The following is a 21941-nucleotide window of genomic DNA, read 5'->3' as shown; positions in this document are numbered from 1 at the left end:
AAAAACGTACACAAGAAAATCCACGACTTTTGACGGGTTGCGTTCTCCTTGTGTGGGGTGTTGTGTTTGTTGCTCCTAGATTAAAGGTTCTCGCTTGCATTGCAAATTACTAACAGCATAAGTAACAAAATAACCTTAAGTATGACAAATAATGATAACCCGTGATGGTGAAGTTTCGGAAGATTAAACTCTCCATACCATGCACTCTTTGTTTTGAGCGTTAATGCTAGGTGTTACAGTGATAAATGCCAGCGAAAACGCTTTTAGGATTGAAATTCGACAAATAACAACCGTAAGAATCTAAGAGGATATTTATAATAGTTAATTATAGGTTCCTATACAATAAATTACAATTATTTGGTCATAGCAAACGTTATATTGACTGTTGACACTTGGTGGACAGCGTTTCAATTTTCAATAAGCCTTGGCTCCTTTAAATAGGTTATCGGCTCCATAGGCACGTAATGATTTATCCGTTCGATAGTATCATACTAATTCTTTATACGTTACTTACGCTAAAAAACTTCACGGAGAGCTGATACGCGTATATTTAAACGGTCTTACGCAAACAGTCTAGAAACAACCGGAGCCCGGGCTTTCCTGGAGTTCGGCTCCGGTATATTTTTTCTCGTTGTATCTGGAAGGTCTATTTAAACGCCAAAATCTAAATAATCAGTCGTCGGTACGAACCAGTTTGCTAGTCGCGGACTTTACCCCCGTTCTCCCCTTCACGCTCCGCTGCCAGGAAATGCGGCAAAACGAACTTTAATATTCATTTCCATTCTGGAGGTTCGCGTCGTTCGGCATTAGCCCCCCCCCCCCCCTCCCGCCCGCGCGCCCGGAATGCGGAACGGCGTTGCCATTGGTAACGGCGGCCGATTACTATTTCAACGCAAACATAACGAATTAATTAGGCCTAACGGTCTTTGGCTCCTATCGCTCTCGGCCAAGGCCCGATTCCGACGCGCCTAATTCGCCGCTAATTTTTCCGGAGGCCTTTCTTCCGGCGGAGGCTCATCATTCGGAAGCTGTTCCTTCGTAGATAATGCCAAAGCAAATCATCTTTTTAACGACACACGCTCTTATAGAATGAATTGCCTTTATACACTGAGAAATACCAGAAGTATATGATTTATCGGGTAAAGTGTATAATAGCTAGTGCTCGGCATTCGATTAATTTTTATCCATGAATAAAATAAGCTCGGCGATATTTAAATAATATTTATTTAAATAACCAATAAATTAACAAAAATTGTAAAATGTTAAAATAATCGAAAGTGAAAAAGCCTATTATTTAAATAAAACAAACAATTATTTAAATAAATACCACATTTTTCAAATAAATGCTTTGTTGCGTAAAAAACATAATTAAATAAGTTAAAATGATATTCTTTTTACCAACGTTTTTTAAATAAATTGGAAAATTTGTGGATAGTGAATAAACAATTCCGAGCACTAATAATAGCTGATCCCATCCATTTTTACCGCTAGGAGGGGTTATACAACCACCGTGTCTGTCTGTGGGTCTGTCTGTCAGGCCTGCGAAGTGTAATCACTGCGTACGCAGTTTCTCGAGATCTCTGCGTTCGCAGTTTCTCGAAGGGTTGGCAAAACCACCGTGTGAGGGTGCGCGTTAACGGATTCATTTGCGGTTTGGTTTGGATGGTGTTTTTTCGCTCACCGTCGTGACGGTTTGGTGTATTACGTTTTTGTAATGTTTAAGCGTAGGTTGTGAGTGTTGAATTTGTGTTCTGATGGTTGTGCATGTTGAGTCTGTTGTGTTTATATGGGCGTTTTCTCTCCAACTTCTTCTTAATGACTTTGGGACGGACCGAGTGCAATGCTACCTCTCATCGTCTAATGGCAGGGTTTCCACCAGTTGTACACGGTATTCGTCTTAGTATCAATTTGCGATCGCATCGGGCGGGATTTGAACCCGAGACCTCCTGCTTGACAGGCGGACGTTCTACCACAGAACCACCGACACTTGTTACGCCTTATTGAAAATTAGACCTTCAGCTTTATCGGAAGCGTATTTAATAGAGTACGAAAGTTTGGTTTAATTGAAATAGAATTGAAATTGAAATTATTGCATCGAAGAAATTCTAATTTAGCGTTTCTCTATTGATTAAAAACAAATGCGCCACCCAGGTTTCGAACCCAGACTATTCAGCTTGGTAGTCGAGCGCTCTACCACAGAACCACCGATAGCTGCTTAGGTTCACTGAAATTAAGACTCGCATCGTAAGCATAATAGGTAATAAAGTCTTTTTTTATTAATGAATTTATGAAGGCCTAATCTGGTTTTTTTACGAATGAAATTTTAAAGGTTAAATCTTGTTTTAGCGCAGTCAGCCGAGATAAGAGGGTTAAAGGGTAGACCCTGTGGGTGGTCCACTTTGTTAGTTTTTTTGTTATTTATTTACGGGTATTATTAACGACCTATATATAGTTGTGTTAATTCAAAGGCGATAATTTAACGTTTATTGCTTTAAGAGCTGGCGGTTAGTCAAGTGGCTCTCTGTGCTTTGTTGATGGTAAGGTTTTTGCTTCTTGTAAATATATTTGGTGTGGATATTTGGATATCTACGATTTCTAACGCAGTCAATGATTTCCTGGGTGTGCGAGTCATTATATGATATTGGAAATTGGACGGCATTGGTCTTTTTCATGCGGTATGTGTCACAACGTCAACTGGAAGTCTACGAGTGTTGAAATAAAATGAGCGTTAAAGATGCGGCAAGTATTTCGTAAGCGAGAAAAATACAAATACCATCTGTAGATGTTTCTTTCATTAAAATTTGCTTAGTATTATATTCAACTGATAAACATGTACTGTAAAAAGGGTTAAATTCAATTGTGCATTGTTTTAGTGAGTCTAACTCGCTGTTGTAACTACTTAATTTATAATATTCTGAATAAATTAAACTCGATTGTTTCGTCTCAATTATTTAAATTAAAATTAAAATTTTATACCGGGCAGGGTTTGAACCGAGAATACGTTTTTCGTAAATAACTCTGAATTGCGGAGATATCTTTGGGGGTCGTGTCGAGAAATTAATACCACTAGGGACCATACTTCCGAGGAGAGGTATATTTTGGCTTGCCAACTTGTTTTTTTGATAGAGGACTAGACCAAGATTTTTTTTTGCAAAAATTTCTTGGCGGAAATCATTTTTTCCGAAGATATGAATTTTTTTAAATTTTAGAATTTAAAGACATTTTGGGACGTTTCCTAGATTTTAATACTTTTTGGATAAAGTAGGGGTGATGACGAAAGATATGAAATTGAAATTCTAAACACTACTAACGCGCCCCCAAACACGAGAGCGTAACGAATGTGCGGCGCTGTTAGGCGCCAACGCTTGGCACTTTTCTGTGACTACGATTATACTCGTTTTCTCGAAGAATTCCTACGTCATTTCCGTTTTTTGGACGCAGTTGATTAATTTTGACCGTTATAGCATTAAAATATAATTAAATTAGTTAAATTCTGTTATATAATATTATTTTATGTATTATTGTATTATATCTGAACGTAAATGTGGGTAATCTGATATCTGATTTCTCGTAACTTTTTCTCGGGCCAACTTTTATATTAGGATCGGTTGGAAGCGTTAGATACGTTCGAAATATACCTTCAATACGTGTTTACTGATGCATTAGGTGTAATGGCAATATTGCAGAGTGCAGGGCTGGGCGTCGCTTTACTTTGAAGCGCCGATATGCCCTGATTATTTAATGCCAGGTGGAGGTACAGCCTTTAATCTTGCCGCATATATTATTACCCCTCCCACTTTCCCCGGTGTATATGGTGATTACAAATCACTGTTTAAAATTCCAGGGATGTGAATCATTTAGTATAGCGTTTGAAGTATAAAGTAACTTCTTAAAGCAACTGTCGGCTCTATCATTGCCACCTGTATAATGATAAGGCCCTTGTTGTTAGAGATGGCCATGAATATAGATGATTCTTCTAAGAAACGACTTTACTGGAGAGCGTAGTTCCATCTACTAATGACCAAGGAAACTAAAATTCAATAGTTAGAGAAAGATTGAAGAGTACTTTAATTAAACAACTTACAAGTTAGTGAACAAGGCATTGTAAAATATTATAATTTGACAACTTTTACTCTACTTATATATCCCATATAAAATAATAAAATACGTTGTGAAAAGTTACTATAATTTAAGTGATTGTCAAATTTACAAATGAGCCAATCAACGTGAGGGGTACTTTTACGTCCCGCCTTTTGGGTCGAAATGTAGCGTAAGCATCTTGTTTTGATAGCGACGCTAGCGACATCTGTTGAGAAAAGAGCTACTTCACGTCGAGCCGACTCAACCGACGCTTGCTTTAACTATAAATACGCTTTTTATGGCTATTTATTCGGCTAATGGATTTTCTACCCATTTCCTCCAAGCGGCACTTTTTGGAAGCTTGCAAGAGGGTGAAGCAGACGCCATTTTAACACTGTTTCCGTACATTATTTCGTTCTAAATTCTATATTTCACCTTGAAAACGGGGCAGGCCATACATTTCCAAGGCTTCTCATGATTTATCAATATTCGTAGTGTTTGGTACTCGTACGAGGAAAAATTAAAAATCACCAACTAAGCGATTTTGCCGCCACCTATTATTCATTTGCCGAAACACTTGAAAATTACATAGAGGTTAGAACATAAGCTTTTATGTGCCTTACCTCGAAAACTGGTTTTTGTAATTTTCACTCACTGGTCTTCCAAAAACGAAAATATGCAAACAAATTGGTAAAAAGCTTAAATAATCATACTTTAAAACAAACGATAATATCGCACGTTTATGAATTTCAACGGAGAGAATCTCCACACTACTCGTTCTTTAATTGCCCTGGAATAAAATTTTGCGATATACATCTCACTTTTAGTATACAGGGTGTTTCAAAAGGTCATGCAAAAATTTTAAGGAGTTGTGGGGGGTGAGTTGAAAAGTATGCTTGTTTTCCCCCATTTTCCTACAATGAAAAGAGCGCCAGAGAGCTTCAAAGTGTGGCCTACTAGCCCCTGGAAGTAGGTTGCAACAAGCGCAAAACCAAGCAGCAGGGACTTTAAATACTGTTACTTTTTTACGCTGGTTACCTCGATTTGTTTACAAAGTCCTTTTTTACCTATCACACGAACCCAAACCTTAATTATAATTATCAATATTTTTATTTAAACACTATAAATATATTATGACAGAAATATGGCGTCGTCTTGAAATTGTTAAATAATCGACTCCGAAGTACAAACGTAATGTTAACGTGACTCCCGATGTTGTGGTTCAAACTTCTAGAGTGCTCTGCTTAACCTCTCCATTAAATGTTTTTAATAGTTCTTTTTATAAACTAACGTGGCCTTCTTGTTGAAATGTTGCTCTTACGTCACAGTCTCTTGCTTTGACAAGCCTACTAGCGCGCGCTACAGTCGCGAGGAATATAGCTTTTTCTAGAGCGCGTGCAAATCGCTCGTGTGAAGAATACACAAATAAAGCTGGGTCTTGTGACGTAAGAGCAACATTTTAACAAGTTGGGCTAGACCACTTTTTATTTTATAAAATCAACTATTATCACATCAAAACTCAAAATAACTGTACTATAATTCCCAAAAATTTCTTCATTAAATGTTTAATTATCACATTAAAATTCAAAGTAACCGTACTAGAATTAAACCTGTCGAAATATGGAAAATAATTATAAAAATATGAAATTTAAAATAAAACCGGTATAAATATAAAAATGCAAATTGATTAGCAATTATAAAAGTTGGAGCTAACGCATTAAGAGGCACATCATTTTTTAATACGCATATACGCTTGATCACTAACGTGTCTAGATATTGATTGTCCTCGGGAGAGTAAATACGAACAGGGCCGGCGTTAGGGGGGGGGGGGGTAAGCGGGGCAAAAGTACCGCGGGCCTGGGCCTCCGAAAGGGGCCCGCCGGAACGGGTGCCTAACTAAAATTTTCTGACTATTTCCAAAAAACCAAATTTTGGAGTAAAAAATACCTGGGGCCCGAAAATCCTAGCGCCGGCCCTGAATACGAATAATGCATGGCAACCCTGTTAAAATAGCAACTGCTTATAATATTATACACATATGGCGGTACTAATTGATGTTTCACGTAACTAGCATAATTTTCACAATCTTCTGATAGATCTAGTGACCGAAATGTGATAATGTTAATACCATAAATAGGTATATATAAAAAAATAAAAAAATAATAAAGATTAGAAAGTTAAAGTTACGTTTACTTTACGTGAGGTTTATAAAAAGTGGTTTTAACCTAAAATAAAACCATTTCTTGAAATGTTTGTAGTATGTACTAAAACGTAATATTAGTTTAAATCTTTTTCAGATAGTGGTTTTAATTAACTGATTTTGAATTTAAAAATCAGATCAGTTGACAAATTTAGATAAGGCAAACAGATCTGATCAGATCTCTTCCATGTTTTCTTTGTAAAACAATAGTATGAGCAGATATCCGATATTCCCTAACAGTTACAAAAGTTATCGTGTTTCTAATTATGTCAAAATCGTCAAAGCAATTTGAAGCATTTGATATTTAATCCATTAAATTTAGTTTGGCGAGTGGAAATAAAATAAAAGAGCTCTACTTGAATTAGAATCAAAGGCTTTTTAAATTTCAACCGAAGAACAATGGATTGAAACTTGGCAAAGGATGCAAAATGCTATGTATATTTAAAACCTCTGTTGGTATAACATAACTGGCGCAGAGACAAAATCTAAAGTAAGAATCCACGCTCCTAACCGATGGGCACCGGCCCTATTACGCTTATTATTATTATGATTAAATCCGGTTAAATCATAATTAAATGGATTAATGGTTAAATACAAATTGGAAACTCGAATAATTAAATCGAAGTTGGAAACTTGAATGATGAAATTGAAGTTGAAAACTTGAATGATTAAATTGAAGTTGAAAACTTGAATGATTAAATTGAAGTTGAAAACTTGAATGATGAAATTGAAGTTGAAAACTTGAATGATTAAATTGAAGTTGAAAACTTGAATGATTAAATTGAAGTTGAAAACTTGAATGATTAAATTGAAGTTGAAAACTTGAATGATGAAATTGAAGTTGAAAACTTGAATGATTAAATTGAAGTTGAAAACTTGAATGATTAAATTGAAGTTGAAAACTTGAATGATTAAATTGAAGTTGAAAACTTGAATGATTAAATTGAAGTTGAAAACTTGAATGATGAAATTGAAGTTGAAAACTTGAATGATTAAATTGAAGTTGAAAACTTGAATGATTAAATTGAAGTTGAAAACTTGAATGATGAAATTTAAGTTGAAAACTTGAATGATTAAATTGAAGTTGAAAACTTGAATGATGAAATTGAAGTTGAAAACTTGAATGATTAAATTGAAGTTGAAAACTTGAATGATTAAATTGAAGTTGAAAACTTGAATGATTAAATTGAAGTTGAAAACTTGAATGATTAAATTGAAGTTGAAAACTTGAATGATTAAATTGAAGTTGAAAACTTGAATGATGAAATTGAAGTTGAAAACTTGAATGATTAAATTGAAGTTGAAAACTTGAATGATTAAATTGAAGTTGAAAACTTGAATGATGAAATTGAAGTTGAAAACTTGAATGATTAAATTGAAGTTGAAAACTTGAATGATGAAATTGAAGTTGAAAACTTGAATGATTAAATTGAAGTTGAAAACTTGAATGATTAAATTGAAGTTGAAAACTTAAATGATTAAATTGAAGTTGAAAACTTGAATGATTAAATTGAAGTTGAAAACTTGAATGATGAAATTGAAGTTGAAAACTTGAATGATTAAATTGAAGTTGAAAACTTGAATGATTAAATTGAAGTTGAAAACTTGAATGATTAAATTGAAGTTGAAAACTTGAATGATGAAATTGAAGTTGAAAACTTGAATGATTAAATTGAAGTTGAAAACTTGAATGATTAAATTGAAGTTGAAAACTTGAATGATTAAATTGAAGTTGAAAACTTGAATGATTAAATTGAAGTTGAAAACTTGAATGATTAAATTGAAGTTGAAAACTTGAATGATTAAATTGAAGTTGAAAACTTGAATGATTAAATTGAAGTTGGAAACTCGAATGATTAAATCGAAGTTGGAAACTCGAATGATTAAATCGAAGTTGGAAACTTGAATGATTAAATTGAAGTTGAAAACTTGAATGATTAAATTGAAGTTGGAAACTCGAATGATTAAATCTAAGTTTGAAACTCGAATGATTAAATCGAAGTTGGAAACTCGAATGATTAAATCTAAGTTTGAAACTCGAATGATTAAATCGAAGTTGGAAACTCGAATGATTAAATCGAAGTTGGAAACTTGAATGATTAAATTGAAGTTGAAAACTTGAATGATTAAATTGAAGTTGGAAACTCGAATGATTAAATCTAAGTTTGAAACTCGAATGATTAAATCGAAGTTGGAAACTCGAATGATTAAATTGAAGTTGAAAACTTGAATGATTAAATTGAAGTTGGAAACTCGATTGATTAAATTGAAGTTGTAAATTTGAATTTTAAATTGAAGTTGTAAATTTGAATTTTAAATTGAAGTTGTAAATTTGAATTTTAAATTGAAGTTGTAAATTTGAATTTTAAATTGAAGTTGGAAATTTGAATTTTAAATTGAAGTTGGAAATTTTAATGATTGGTATATGCTGTTTTAAATTTTATTTGAAAATAATTAATGGTAATTTAAAATTTCCCATTTTCCACCATATCTACCACTTTTTGTATTGTATACCATAACTTTATTTTCCATTATTTATCATACAATTTCCCACTTATTTTATTTTATACCTTAGCGTTGTTAACCATTATTTATCACCAATTTACCTTATGTTCAATACCGTGCACCATTTTTGCAGGTTTGCCAGATAAGTGACTTCGTTATTTCCCGAGCCTCCCTGGTTCCAGAAAAACTGTGGTCTCTTTATATCGCCTCTAGGTACTCTAAGCCTAATGTTATAACTAAAGCTTAGTCTATTGATAGGAAGAATGTTATCAGGTTAATAGAGAATATGTGGGCAACTACTGAAAAGAACCCACGACCTTCCGACTTTCCTCGCGTAATCTTAACACTCTTTCTGCCGCTGGGGATCATACAAACGATGGATATGGTTGTCGCCACCCAAATAGCTCTTTATATATAATACGAGAGGTCACGTGATTACGTTAGATTCATTGTGCATTTATAGTTAGAGAGCGCGCGCCTATTTTGGTTTTTGTTGAGCTCGCGCGAAAACGCACGAGACCCTCTACACGGAAATATTAGGAAGCGCGCGCTCCAAAAAATAACACTTTTTATACATGTAGGCGCATATATTATTTTATAGAAAGAGCTATTCATTCTTGGTTTTATAAATAAGTAAATATCAGTTGGCACCAACCTGATTCCATTCTTGTAGAAATATATATTAACATTTTAAAATATTGTCAAAACTAATTGTTATCATCTCCTATATTTTCGGTTGGTCGGTTACCATGATAGTTTGGCTAGCTAAAGAAGCCTACTCCGTACTCAAATCAACTAGACTCGATTTATTTTCATTTTTCAAAGGAATTCACGGCAAGGATCTCCATTAGGTATAACACAATTTTTGGCGTCGACGCCAAAACTTCGTTAGGCATAACGCAATCTTTTGCATCGACGCAAAAATCTCCGTTAGGCCTAATACAATGTTTTGCGTCGACGCCAAAACTTCGTTAGGGCTTAACGCAATCTTTTGCATCGACGCAAAAATCTCCGTTAGGCCTAACACAATGTTTTGCGTCGACGCCAAAACGTCTTTAGGCCGAACACAATGTTTTGCGTCGACGGAAAAATGAGCGTTATTCAGCTGGTTTCACACTCGACGGAAAATATGCCGGAAAGACGATAATAAACGCCGAGCTGAAAATTGATTCCCGTTCGATATACCGCAAACTTTCAACTTTACGCTGCTAATTTTCCGTCGAGTGTGAAACCAGCCATATTTTGCGTCGACGCAAAAATGCCCGTTAGGACTAATCGAACTTTTGCCCTTTTGAAAGCGGGACCCTTATTTCTGGCACCACTTTAATAACCGCAAAATGGCAAAAACCATAAAAAAATTAGTTTTGCACATCCAGACTCCATGTATTAATACTTCGTAGCGAACTGCTGAATGGATTTATTGAAGCGTCTATTGCACGGGAATCGCGTGATAGTCTAAAAATGTATTTATATATTCTCCGTAGAAACTTACTTCGTAGTAGGCAAAAATTGGCCCCAAACCAACCCCCTTCTGACGACCTCATTCATCCATTGTCACACTTCTAAAAATAAATCGGAGCACAGCGGCAAAATTATGTTTCTGTATATCAAAGTATGTATCTCTTTCGAGTACGCTGACGCCCGTGAAAGCAGCGCCACCCTGAGGCGGTTATCTACTAAATATAAAACGCGAAACAATCTCTCACTTTCTCTGTCTCGGTGTGTTTGTTTAGTCCGCCGCGTTGTAGGTGGCACCGGAGCTATACTCTGATAAAGAGACAAATTTGAAAAATTACTTTTCGCCTGACACCTTTGCCAAAGGTAGAGAAGTCCTTGGATGTCTACAAACTGACTCTCAGGGTATAGAGGTAGAGTATGTCTATTCTATGAATATGGAGCCCTCTTTCTATTCTGTGATTTCAGTCTCACGTGACACGACGGGTTTTTTCACATAGAAAAAACCCACACGAAGTTACGAATTGAAATTTATCTATTGGGGCTGGAGGCCACACTTAAAAGCGCAATTTTAGAGTTAAAATAATGTTGAATTAAATTAATATTAAGAATTAAATAAATATTATAATAATTTTAAGAACTAATATTAAGAATTAAATTATTTATATTAATAATTATTAAATATTTTTGGCGACCAGGTTTATGGAGGAGACTTCAACGGGCTAGGCACGATATTTACATCTTGAGCACTATATAACGTGGTCCGTTGGGTTAGGGGTATGATTCTCGCTTAGGGTGCGAGAGGTCCCGGGTTCAAATCCCGGACGAACCCCGCGAAGAATATTTTTGCCGACCAGATTTATGGAGGAGACTTCAACGGGCTAGGCACGATATTTACATCTTGAGCAGTTTATAACGTGGTCCGTTGGTCTAGGGGTATGATTCTCGCTTAGGGTGCGAGACGTCCCGGGTTCCAATCCCGGACGGACCCCGCGAAGAATATTTTTGCCGACCATATTTATGGAGGAGACTTCAACGGGCTAGGCACGATATTTACATCTTGAGCAGTTTGTAACGTGGTCCGTTGGTCTAGGGGTATGATTCTCGCTTAGGGTGCGAGAGGTCCCGGGTTCAAATCCCGGACGGACCCCGCGAATAAATATTTTTGCCGACCATATTTATGGAGGAGACTTCAACGGGCTAGGCACGATATTTACATCTTGAGCAGTTTATAACGTGGTCCGTTGGTCTAGGGGTATGATTCTCGCTTAGGGTGCGAGAGGTCCCGGGTTCAAATCCCGGACGGACCCCGCGAATAAATATTTTTGCCGACCATATTTATGGAGGAGACTTCAACGGGCTAGGCACGATATTTACATCTTGAGCAGATTATAACGTGGTCCGTTGGTCTAGGGGTATGATTCTCGCTTAGGGTGCGAGAGGTCCCGGGTTCAAATCCCGGACGGACCCCGCGAATAAATATTTTTGCCGACCATATTTATGGAGGAGACTTCAACGGGCTAGGCACGATATTTACATCTTGAGCAGTTTATAACGTGGTCCGTTGGTCTAGGGGTATGATTCTCGCTTAGGGTGCGATTGCTCCCGGGTTCAAATCCCGGACGGACCCCGCGAATAAATATTTTTGCCGACCATATTTATGGAGGAGACTTCAACGGGCTAGGCACGATATTTACATCTTGAGCAGATTATAACGTGGTCCGTTGGTCTAGGGGTATGATTCTCGCTTAGGGTGCGAGAGGTCCCGGGTTCATATCACGGACGGACCCCGCGAAGAATATTTTTGCCGACCATATTTATGGAGGAGACTTCAACGGGCTAGGCACGATATTTACATCTTGAGCAGATTATAACGTGGTCCGTTGGTCTAGGGGTATGATTCTCGCTTAGGGTGCGAGGAGTCCCGGGTTCAAGTCCCGGACGGACCCCGCGAAGAATATTTTTGCCGACCATATTTATGGAGGAGACTTCAACGGGCTAGGCACGATATTTACATCTTGAACAGGTTGAAACGTGGTCCGTTGGTCTAGGGGTATGATTCTCGCTTAGGGTGCGAGAGGTCCCGGGTTCATATCACGGACGGACCCCGCGAAGAATATTTCTGCCGACCATATTTATGGAGGAGACTTCAACGGGCTAGGCACGATATTTACATCTTGAGCAGCTTGCAACGTGGTCCGTTGGTCTAGGGGTATGATTCTCGCTTAGGGTGCGAGAGGTCCCGGGTTCAAATCCCGGACGGACCCCGCGAAGAATATTTTTGCCGACCAGATTTATGGAGGAGACTTCAACGGGCTAGGCACGATATTTACATCTTGAGCAGTTTATAACGTGGTCCGTTGGTCTAGGGGTATGATTCTCGCTTGGGGGCGAGAGGTCCCGGGTTCCAATCCCGGACGGACCCCGCGAAGAATATTTTTGCCGACCATATTTATGGAGGAGACTTCAACGGGCTAGGCACGATATTTACATCTTGAGCAGATTATAACGTGGTCCGTTGGTCTAGGGGTATGATTCTCGCTTAGGGTGCGAGAGGTCCCGGGTTCAAATCCCGGACGCACCCCGCGAAGAATATTTTTGCCGACCAGATTTATGGAGGAGACTTCAACGGGCTAGGCACGATATTTACATCTTGAGCAGTTTATAACGTGGTCCGTTGGTCTAGGGGTATGATTCTCGCTTAGGGTGCGAGACGTCCCGGGTTCCAATCCCGGACGGACCCCGCGAAGAATATTTTTGCCGACCATATTTATGGAGGAGACTTCAACGGGCTAGGCACGATATTTACATCTTGAGCAGTTTATAACGTGGTCCGTTGGTCTAGGGGTATGATTCTCGCTTGGGGGCGAGAGGTCCCGGGTTCCAATCCCGGACGGACCCCGCGAAGAATATTTTTGCCGACCATATTTATGGAGGAGACTTCAACGGGCTAGGCACGATATTTACATCTTGAGCAGCTTGCAACGTGGTCCGTTGGTCTAGGGGTATGATTCTCGCTTAGGGTGCGAGACGTCCCGGGTTCAAATCCCGGACGGACCCCGCGAAGAATATTTTTGCCGACCATATTTATGGAGGAGACTTCAACGGGCTAGGCACGATATTTACATCTTGAGCAGTTTGTAACGTGGTCCGTTGGTCTAGGGGTATGATTCTCGCTTAGGGTGCGAGAGGTCCCGGGTTCAAATCCCGGACGGACCCCGCGAATAAATATTTTTGCCGACCATATTTATGGAGGAGACTTCAACGGGCTAGGCACGATATTTACATCTTGAGCAGATTATAACGTGGTCCGTTGGTCTAGGGGTATGATTCTCGCTTAGGGTGCGAGAGGTCCCGGGTTCAAATCCCGGACGGACCCCGCGAATAAATATTTTTGCCGACCATATTTATGGAGGAGACTTCAACGGGCTAGGCACGATATTTACATCTTGAGCAGTTTATAACGTGGTCCGTTGGTCTAGGGGTATGATTCTCGCTTGGGGGCGAGAGGTCCCGGGTTCCAATCCCGGACGGACCCCGCGAAGAAATATTTTTGCCGACCATATTTATGGAGGAGACTTCAACGGGCTAGGCACGATATTTACATCTTGAGCAGCTTGTAACGTGGTCCGTTGGTCTAGGGGTATGATTCTCGCTTAGGGTGCGAGAGGTCCCGGGTTCAAATCCCGGACGGACCCCGCGAAGAATATTTTTGCCGACCATATTTATGGAGGAGACTTCAACGGGCTATCCACGAAATTTACATCTTGAGCAGTTTGCAACGTGGTCCGTTGGTCTAGGGGTATGATTCTCGCTTAGGGTGCGAGAGGTCCCGGGTTCAAATCCCGGACGGACCCTGCGAAGAATATTTTTGCCGACCATATTTATGGAGGAGACTTTGAGACACTTTCCTTAGCATGTTTATAAAACTAGGGAATAATAATTGTAAAGATAATAAATCAGTTGTCTAGGGGAAGATAAACTTAAAGTTAATTGCTTAGTGTCATCATTAAAAATAATCAAAATTAAATACGGGTTGGTCTCGGTAGGAAAATATTTAATGAATGGATAAAATTATATACATTGGGAAATTATCAATTAGTTAAGACAAATGAAATTAATACTAAATAACATAAAACAAATATTTCGCGTAAACAACAATCAATGGGCTCAATTAATATAAACTAATAGTTCAATTTCGCGAAGGCTGGTTTACCCCTTTTAAAATACGTTTTTCACTTACGACACCGTCGACGGTTTTATCGTTGGTCGTCTTCATAAACAAAACAGCATACGGCGGCTTGGAGTTCATCAGCTCGTAGCGTCAGCATCCAGTTCGTTGATAATGGTGGATCAGGTCACACATGGATTAAACACAATAGCCGCGATCGGTGAAAACAGTGGCCGAGCGCGTACTTAATTTTCCGCATAGTTTATTTATTTAGCGCGTACTTTATTATTTTAAAGTACGGTGCCGGAGAGTTGTCTGAAGCATTGGACAAGGAGGCAGGAGCCTTCAGCCGGTCAGAAAAACTGCTTTTTGTAGAGAGGGGTTCTCGAACAAATGTTTAACAACCGAAAAACGGTCTTCTTCGTTTTTCGCCCCCTCCAAATTGGGGTCGGATATTGGGCCTGGTCAGCGTGGTCGGAAAAAAACCTCCGACGTCACACATTCCAGTGAAAGCGATGTGTGGTTTCCAAATTTCGCAACACTGTGAAATTCGAGGAACGCGTAGCATATCTACAGGATAAACCAGCTCGGGGTATCACCAGCCTTTGTCAATTTTTAACATAAAAGAAATGAATACAAAATGTTCGAAATTTTCCAAGAGCCATTTAGAGTATAATTTGGAATGTTTGGTTTTCAATATTTTTGGGAAGTTTTATTTTTCCTAATATATTTGGAAATGTGTATTTATTTTGTTACAAATTCTCCCCAACTCGATTTTGAGCGTCCTCGCTCAACATTCCAAATTAAAAAAAAATGTATACAATAGGCAAAAGAAAATCAACGCGTGTAAACAATATACAAGAATAATACGAATTATAAACAAGGTACCTTAAATTATTTACATTGGCCAACACACAAAATTAAAAACAATAGTGAAATTCACAGGTCGAGACAATACATATTAATTAAACGCGACAAGAAAATAAATTTGAAGTAAATTCAAACGGACGCGAAAACAAAATCATTTTAAAACAAACTGTAAAAAAAAATATATCCTAAAACTAAGAGCAAAGAGCCCGTCCGGTAATAGGATCACGAGGTCGGAGGCTGCGAGTGTTACGGGACTGTTCATTGGTGCCATCGGCTAAGTCATAACTATCGCCTAACGCGCTAACAGGCCTACTGCTATCATTGTCGGCAATACGCTCGACAGGCAAAGGTGACAACACCTGATCATGGTCGGCATCACGCGCGACAAGTGGAAAAATTGCATCCCCTTTACGCTCGACATACACCTGTAATTGGCTTACATGGAAAGTGCCTTTTAGAACCCTACGATTTTTAAAATTTTTAAGCCTATAAGTCAAGGGCGAAAGTTTCTGAGCGATCTGATAGGGACCATCCCAACGAGGCGCTAGCTTGGAAGTAAAACGAGCGTCGGCGGATGACTTGTAATGTGTGCGCTTCAGAACCAACTGGTCGACCTCCATTTCGAAATCTCGGTGATGTTGGTTGTAATAAGCGGCCTGTCTAGATTGGGCTGCTACTAAATTCGTTTTTGCCTGAGCAACCGCGGAATCTATTCGGTTTTTAATTTCAATAGCGTGAGCGTTAATTTTGCTACTATCAAGGGAACTATCGGGTTCGACGGGGTTGCCAATGTCAGACGCGGTTCGCAATTCGCGCCCGAAGTTTAAGTAGGCAGGGGTAAATCCTGTAGACTCTTGGGTAGCTGTTCGCAATGCCATCGCGTATTGCTGAATTCCCAGGTCCCAGTCTTTATGAGTCTCACCCACGAAAGTGGCGATCATGGTGGAAAGAGTGCGGTTGACGCGCTCCGTCTGGTTCGATTGGGGCGAGTAAAATGACGTGTAGCGATTTTTTACGCCTAAAATTTTGAAAGTATCCCTCATAATACGAGAGACAAATTGTTTCCCGTTATCGCTTACAACGGTCAGCGGTAACCCGAATCGTGTAAAAACATGGTCTACTAACAAATTGACAATCGCCTTAGTCGTAGCCCGACGCAATGGAAATATTTCTACCCATTTCGTCATCATATCAGTAATGACGAGGAGTTGCGTAACGCCACGCCTACTGGGGGTGTAGGGACCTTTAAGATCTATTCCGATCACCGTCCAAGGGTCTATAGGAGACGCGGACTTCATAAGTCCCGGGGGCGCGCGCTGGGGCACCTTATGCCGTTGACAGGCGTCGCAAGATTGGACGTAGGTACGAACGCCTTTGGTCATCCCATCCCAAAAATAGCGCTCACGAAGACGACGCAGGGTTTTGTAGTTACCTAAATGTCCGGCCGACCTGATATCGTGGTTTAATTGTAGGACTGTGTTACGCAACGAAGCAGGCACCCAAATTTTGAAATTGGAATCAACATTAGCTAATTTGTTGGGAAGCCTATGTAAAACGCCATCTATGATCTTACACCGTTTAAGTACCAGCGCACTCTTAGCCGGAGCGATAGAGGGTAAAGGGGCACTATCAGTTAAGGATGTCATGAAAAGACCAAGGTAATCGTCCTTGTTTTGTTCGGCAACTAAAATATCCGTGGAAAAAGCAATGGGCTCAGAGGGAGCGCCTAAAGCTACGGCTAAAGTGACATCAGTGTCAGGAGGGGGGCTCGCCAGCGAAACCTCCTCCTTGACTGTGTCCAAACGAGAAAGCGCGTCCGCTAAAACGTTTTGGTCGCCGGGTATATGGTGCACCGAATAATCAAATGCCTGCAATTTCGCATACCACCTCGCGTATTTGCCAGTGGGATCGGGGGTTTTAAGAAGCCAAACTAACGCGGAGTGGTCGGTGTACAACTCAAAATGTACGCCCTCTAAATAATGGCGGAACTTTTCACCAATGGCCCAAACAGCGCCAAGAGCTTCGCGTTCGGTTGTGCAATAGTTTCTCTCCGCGGCAGTCAGTGTGCGGCTAGCATATTGAATAACCTTCAATTTGTTATCGCGTTTCTGCAGAAGTACGGCTCCAAGACCGGTACTGCTCGCGTCTGTCTGGACAATGAATGGTTTTGAAAAATCCGGGGCGATTAGAACAGGGGTGGAAATCAAACCCGCCTTAAGGATATTAAAGGCCGCGGTGTGCGATGTGGTCCAAACAAATGGAACATCTTTATGGAGAAGGGCGGTTAAAGGCGAGGACAAGGCTGCAAAACCCTTAATAAAGCGGCGGTAGTAACTTGCCATTCCGAGAAAAGACCTTACTGCCTTAACGTCGCGCGGTACTGCCAATTCGCTAATCGCTTTAGTTTTCTCGGGCGCAACCTTGATTCCCTCCGTGCTAACTATATGACCTAAGAGTGGGGTTTCGGTTTGGCAAAATTTTGATTTGCTCGCTTTAATTGTTAAGCCCGCGTCAGAAAGCGTTTTAAAGACCTTGCCTAGGGTTACCATATGTTCTTCAAAAGATGTGGATATTATTACTAGATCATCTAGGTAGGCATACACGCCTTCGGGGCCCATATGAGAAAACAGCCTGTCAATCATGCGTTGAAAGGTTCCTGGGGCGTTGCAAAGCCCGAACATTAGCACCTTTGGTCTAAAGAGACCATTATGCGTAATGAAAGCGGCTTTGTCGCGACTGGAGGGGTCAAGGGGTATTTGCCAATACCCCGCTTTAAGATCAAGAGTTGTTATAAATTTAGCTTCGCGCATGGAGTCAAGTATGTCATCTATCCGCGGGAGGGGATACGCGTCCTTAATGGTAACTGCGTTTAATTTACGGTAGTCTATACATAATCTATAACCGCCGTCCTTTTTAGGGACGATTATGCAAGGAAAGCTCCACGGGCCATTACTGGGTTCTACCAACTCTTGAGCCAACATGTCGTGAACTATTTCATCTATCTTTTCTTTCTTGAAAGGGGAATAACGGTAGGGAGCGCAACCTATCGGGATCGCGTCCCCTGTATCTATATAATGACACGTAGTATCGGTGAGACCAGCTTTGGAAGCGAACAAATTTTTATATTTATACACCAAAGTTTCTAATTGGGAGCGTTGGTTAGTATCAACCTTCGCAAGAGACAGAGCGGATTTTAAATCATTTTCGTCAATTTCGACGGGTTCCATGTGACAAATTAGCGGATCGCTTCCTATATGGTCATCACTTTTACTATCGGAGTGAAAATGAAAAAATTCGGCGGGCTTATCAGTCCAGCAATAACGCATGTCTCTATAATTAGCGATCATGCCATGTTTCTGCAAAAAGTCCATCCCCAAAATACAATCACACACTAAATGTGGGACAAAATAAACTAGGTTAGAATCGGATTTCCCTGGCAGAACAAAAGTTGCATTGGCGGTGCCCGAAGAGGTAACTCGCGTTTTATTGGCTAGCTTAATGCCAAGCTTATGGCGGTGACGGGCATTGTTCACGGGTGTTAATTTATCTCTAAAATTATCATTGACCAACGTAAATGTTGATCCAGGGTCAACCAGTGCCAAACAACTCGTGCCATCAATTGAAATCCAAATCCAAGCCAGTTTTGGGCGAGGTGAAACCTCACTATTTACATTATTTACAATAACGGGACTTATTGGGTCTTCCCGCTGGGAGCGCCTGTCCTTTCCCCCACGGTTCTCGCGTTTCCCTGCTGATTACTTCGCTTAGGGCAACGGGGCTTGATGTGACCTTTCTCGCCACACAAATGACATGTAGGAACAAATGGCTTAGCATTGGTGTTTAGTTGGCTAGAGGGCGCCACGGGCGGCTGGGGGTTCGCGCGCTTAGGGCAATGATTTTGGTAATGACCACGGTCACCACAGGACATACAGATGACGTCCGTCTTTCTGGGTCTAGAGTGGAAGGACGGACTTGCGCTATTTATGTTTTGTTGAGCAGCATTGCGACGCGGGTCTTGCGACGCGTGCTCAACCTTGACTGCGTCTGCTAATAATTCTCTCACGCTGGAATAGGTACGGGTCGCTAGTGACTTCCTAATATCCGGCAGTAGGTTACGCCGTATGTGCCTAATTTGTTCTCGCGCGGTTAAGGGCTCGCTAAGTTTGCGCATAAGCGTAAGTATGGCCTCAATAAAATTGCTAGACTGTTCGCTAGGTTTTTGGAAACGACTATCTATTTGTTCGAGTAGGAAGTCGTCATCCGTATCATGTTGATATTCGGCCTTAAGGGCACTTGAAAAATCCGCAAAACTAGAAAATGGGTTCTGCTTTTCAAACCAATCTAGCGCGGCACCTGTCAGCATATTGGGCACCCAACGCTTTACAAAAATATCCTCGGGGGCAATCTCGACTAGCTAATATCTGACGCGCTTTAGTCAGAAAATCTTTCGGACTCATACCCGTTGTCGAACCAGAGAAATTGGGCATACTAATCGAGGGAACCCACGACTTTGGCAAACCTATCGAAGCAGCCTGTCCATTACCTGCACTACTTCCGACCTGGAGACTGCCAGGGGAAACGCCTAAAGTGGGATTTGCGATGATAGGAACAACGCTAGAAACTAACTGATTACCTTGGGTTACAACCGTTAAAGGTGCGCTAACATTTCCGCCTAAGACAATACTCGAACTAGAAGCTAAATTAGCAGGGGTCGAAAAGGTTGGGACATGGGTACTTGGTACGAACTGGGCAGTACCTGATTGAGCCGAACTTGCACCCGGAAAAACCGTAACGGGTACAGGCTGAACTAATTGCACGGTGGGAGCTTGCTGAGCTGCTAACTGATTCGTTAAGAAAGCTACTTGGTCCATTAATAGTTTCATTTGCTGCTGCATTGCTAGCATAGGGTCAGTTACTGGCTGCTGCGGGGGAGGGGCGTTATTCTGCTGTTGAAACGGACTTAAAGCACCCGACGTTAATACGGGGGGCGTAGAGGGGGACGAAATACCGCCAATAGAAACGGGGAGACCAGTATTTCCAGTTGCACCCGTACTCGCCATCTTAGACGTCGTTAAAGAATTCTTATTTACGGAGGGCGGGGTACGAAGGCGACTACTTTGTCGTCGTTCAAATCGCTCGTTTCGCTCAAAAACCTTAAAATCCTTGAAGCAAAGCTCGCAACTTAAATCTTTCCTATAATGGGGTAGGCACTTAGCATGCTTAGCTTTAAAAGGCATAACGAGTCGCTAAACCTCTGATCAAAAAAAAATTTTTAAATTTTTACCCACAAAAATTTAAAAAAAGTAAGAAAAAGAAATGTCAGCCTACTAACGCAAATTTTGGCGCCAAAAAGCTAAAATTTTGAATAAATACATATATCACTATGGATACGAATTAATAAATAAACTTAAAGTTAATTGCTTAGTGTCATCATTAAAAATAATCAAAATTAAATACGGGTTGGTCTCGGTAGGAAAATATTTAATGAATGGATAAAATTATATACATTGGGAAATTATCAATTAGTTAAGACAAATGAAATTAATACTAAATAACATAAAACAAATATTTCGCGTAAACAACAATCAATGGGCTCAATTAATATAAACTAATAGTTCAATTTCGCGAAGGCTGGTTTACCCATTTTAAAATACGTTTTTCACTTACGACACCGTCGACGGTTTTATCGTTGGTCGTCTTCATAAACAAAACAGCATACGGCGGCTTGGAGTTCATCAGCTCGTAGCGTCAGCATCCAGTTCGTTGATAATGGTGGATCAGGTCACACATGGATTAAACACAATAGCCGCGATCGGTGAAAACAGTGGCCGAGCGCGTACTTAATTTTCCGCATAGTTTATTTATTTAGCGCGTACTTTATTATTTTAAAGTACGGTGCCGGAGAGTTGTCTGAAGCATTGGACAAGGAGGCAGGAGCCTTCAGCCGGTCAGAAAAACTGCTTTTTGTAGAGAGGGGTTCTCGAACAAATGTTTAACAACCGAAAAACGGTCTTCTTCGTTTTTCGCCCCCTCCAAATTGGGGTCGGATATTGGGCCTGGTCAGCGTGGTCGGAAAAAAACCTCCGACGTCACACATTCCAGTGAAAGCGATGTGTGGTTTCCAAATTTCGCAACACTGTGAAATTCGAGGAACGCGTAGCATATCTACAGGATAAACCAGCTCGGGGTATCACCAGCCTTTGTCAATTTTTAACATAAAAGAAATGAATACAAAATGTTCGAAATTTTCCAAGAGCCATTTAGAGTATAATTTGGAATGTTTGGTTTTCAATATTTTTGGGAAGTTTTATTTTTCCTAATATATTTGGAAATGTGTATTTATTTTGTTACAACTTCAACGGGCTAGGCACGATATTTACATCTTGAGCAGTTTATAACGTGGTCCGTTGGTCTTGGGGTATGATTCTCGCTTAGGGTGCGAGAGGTCCCGGGTTCCAATCCCGGGCGGACCCTGCGAAGAATATTTTTGCCGACCATATTTATGGAGGAGACTTCAACGGGCTAGGCACGATATTTACATCTTGAGCAGTTTATAACGTGGTCCGTTGGTCTAGGGGTATGATTCTCGCTTAGGGTGCGAGACGTCCCGGGTTCCAATCCCGGGCGGACCCCGTGAAGAATTTTTTTGCCGACCATATT

At 40.3% G+C, this 21941-nt stretch overlaps 1 protein-coding gene and 13 non-coding genes across 15 annotated transcripts in view; all 14 read left to right on the top strand.

The window, feature by feature from the left end:
* Hk (potassium voltage-gated channel subfamily A regulatory beta subunit hyperkinetic) overlaps positions 1–21941 on the top strand; it is a 172525-nt gene that overhangs the window by 11573 nt on the left and 139011 nt on the right. The window lies entirely within an intron of this gene.
* Positions 11160–11231, top strand: TRNAP-AGG (transfer RNA proline (anticodon AGG)). The gene has a single exon. It is a non-coding gene; the product is annotated as a tRNA-Pro (tRNA).
* Positions 11319–11390, top strand: TRNAP-AGG (transfer RNA proline (anticodon AGG)). Its single transcript has one exon. It is a non-coding gene; the product is annotated as a tRNA-Pro (tRNA).
* Positions 11479–11550, top strand: TRNAP-AGG (transfer RNA proline (anticodon AGG)). Its single transcript has one exon. It is a non-coding gene; the product is annotated as a tRNA-Pro (tRNA).
* Positions 11639–11710, top strand: TRNAP-AGG (transfer RNA proline (anticodon AGG)). Its single transcript has one exon. It is a non-coding gene; the product is annotated as a tRNA-Pro (tRNA).
* TRNAP-AGG (transfer RNA proline (anticodon AGG)) lies at positions 12118–12189 on the top strand. Its single transcript has one exon. It is a non-coding gene; the product is annotated as a tRNA-Pro (tRNA).
* On the top strand, positions 12436–12507 carry TRNAP-AGG (transfer RNA proline (anticodon AGG)). The gene has a single exon. It is a non-coding gene; the product is annotated as a tRNA-Pro (tRNA).
* On the top strand, positions 12753–12824 carry TRNAP-AGG (transfer RNA proline (anticodon AGG)). Its single transcript has one exon. It is a non-coding gene; the product is annotated as a tRNA-Pro (tRNA).
* On the top strand, positions 12912–12983 carry TRNAP-AGG (transfer RNA proline (anticodon AGG)). Its single transcript has one exon. It is a non-coding gene; the product is annotated as a tRNA-Pro (tRNA).
* On the top strand, positions 13229–13300 carry TRNAP-AGG (transfer RNA proline (anticodon AGG)). The gene has a single exon. It is a non-coding gene; the product is annotated as a tRNA-Pro (tRNA).
* Positions 13388–13459, top strand: TRNAP-AGG (transfer RNA proline (anticodon AGG)). Its single transcript has one exon. It is a non-coding gene; the product is annotated as a tRNA-Pro (tRNA).
* On the top strand, positions 13548–13619 carry TRNAP-AGG (transfer RNA proline (anticodon AGG)). Its single transcript has one exon. It is a non-coding gene; the product is annotated as a tRNA-Pro (tRNA).
* TRNAP-AGG (transfer RNA proline (anticodon AGG)) lies at positions 13867–13938 on the top strand. The gene has a single exon. It is a non-coding gene; the product is annotated as a tRNA-Pro (tRNA).
* On the top strand, positions 14026–14097 carry TRNAP-AGG (transfer RNA proline (anticodon AGG)). Its single transcript has one exon. It is a non-coding gene; the product is annotated as a tRNA-Pro (tRNA).

The sequence above is a fragment of the Leiobunum rupestre genome, chromosome 10 (genome assembly GCF_980474605.1).
Source record: "Leiobunum rupestre chromosome 10, qqLeiRupe1.1.hap1, whole genome shotgun sequence".
NCBI classification, from domain to species: Eukaryota; Metazoa; Arthropoda; class Arachnida; order Opiliones; family Sclerosomatidae; genus Leiobunum; species Leiobunum rupestre.
This window is presented reverse-complemented; position numbering and strand designations above follow the sequence as displayed.